This window comes from Hippopotamus amphibius, chromosome 12 (assembly GCF_030028045.1).
Source record: "Hippopotamus amphibius kiboko isolate mHipAmp2 chromosome 12, mHipAmp2.hap2, whole genome shotgun sequence".
Classification (NCBI taxonomy): Eukaryota; Metazoa; Chordata; class Mammalia; order Artiodactyla; family Hippopotamidae; genus Hippopotamus; species Hippopotamus amphibius.
This window is the reverse complement of record NC_080197.1, coordinates 69,834,385-69,835,659: the sequence shown is the minus strand read 5'-3', so window position 1 is coordinate 69,835,659 and position 1,275 is coordinate 69,834,385. Positions and strand designations below refer to the sequence as shown.

General features: G+C 43.1%; 1 non-coding gene across 1 annotated transcript; it reads right to left on the bottom strand.

Annotated features, from left to right (window-relative positions):
• Window positions 1-825: 825 nt before the first annotated feature.
• Window positions 826-898, bottom strand: TRNAR-CCU (transfer RNA arginine (anticodon CCU)). Its single transcript has one exon. It is a non-coding gene; the product is annotated as a tRNA-Arg (tRNA).
• Window positions 899-1,275: the final 377 nt, after the last annotated feature.

Sequence of the window (1,275 nt, the reverse complement as noted above, 5' to 3'; positions counted from 1 at the left end):
ATGTCCCTCCACACAGTGCTTGGCCCTCACTTTCGTTAATTTGTTACTCGGTTAGCAAGTGGGTTTTAAAGTAACTTCTATGTGCCTGGCACCTCCCACGGTGTTGTGGGCATTCAGAAGATTTATAAGAGCTGTTTGTGCTCTTTGGGGACTTTATAGTTATTTAAAGAGAAAGAACTAACTCAGCTGAAGTCAACTGGAAACAAAACATGCCAAGCGTTCGACCTTGGCATGCCCTGGCGAATGTAGCTGTGAAAAAAAAAATCATAACTAAATGCCTGCCTTCAGGGGGCTTATGCTCTAATAAGGAGGCAGGAAAAAACTAGGAGACATAAATAACGATATATAGCATGCTAGATAGTGTAAGTGCTCAGGAGGAAAATAAAGCAGGGAAGAAAGGTAGGAAGTGTGGAAGGGAAATTGAAATTTTAGAACAGTGACCGGAAAAGTTCTTACTGAGAAGGTGACATTTGAGTAAAAATGTCAAAGACTTAAGTAATGGAATTGCATCCTCCTGGCAGGTTAAGTACTTTAGTAGAGGGGCAGATCAGTGAGTAGTCGAGGAAATTCAAGCAGGGAGTGAGGCTCAATCTAAACCTTCGAAAGTCGAAAAATCTTTATCTAGTCAGGGGGAGGAATGAGAGGACAAAATTGGTATCATTATCCTGAAATTCTGCGCACTACAATAAATGATTTATCTGTGTCGCATATGTTACGTAATTTTATTTTAATATTTATTTTTATTATTTATTTATTTATTTTTGCTGTGCTGGGTCTTAGGTGAGGCATGTGGACTGCTAGTTGTGGCGTGCATGCGGGATCTAGTTCCCTGACCAGGGATCGAACCCGGGCCCCCTGCATTAGGAGCGCAGAGTCTTACGCACTGGACCACCAGGGAAGTCCCTGTTACATACGTTAAAGAAAAACAACTGTATTGCCTAATTATACCCTTTGGGTAGCTACATCAAGGTATAGAAATTTACCAGGGACGTCCAGGGCTGCCCATCACAGCGTCTGGGAGTGGGCAGCGCCCCTTGCTCTAGCGGTCCTCACTGGGGAGGTGGCATGGGCAGAAGAGCACAGGCTTTGTCCTCAGCCAGAGGCACGTGGGTTCAAGTCTTGATCGGCCCCTTCCTAATCCGGACAGGATACTTCCTTCTCTGAGCCTCAGTTTCCTCATCTCTAAGTTGAGAATACTAACTTTTTTTTTTTTAAACAAAGCTGTTGTAAGATCATATATAAAACACTCGAGAAGTCATACCCATTATTATCATC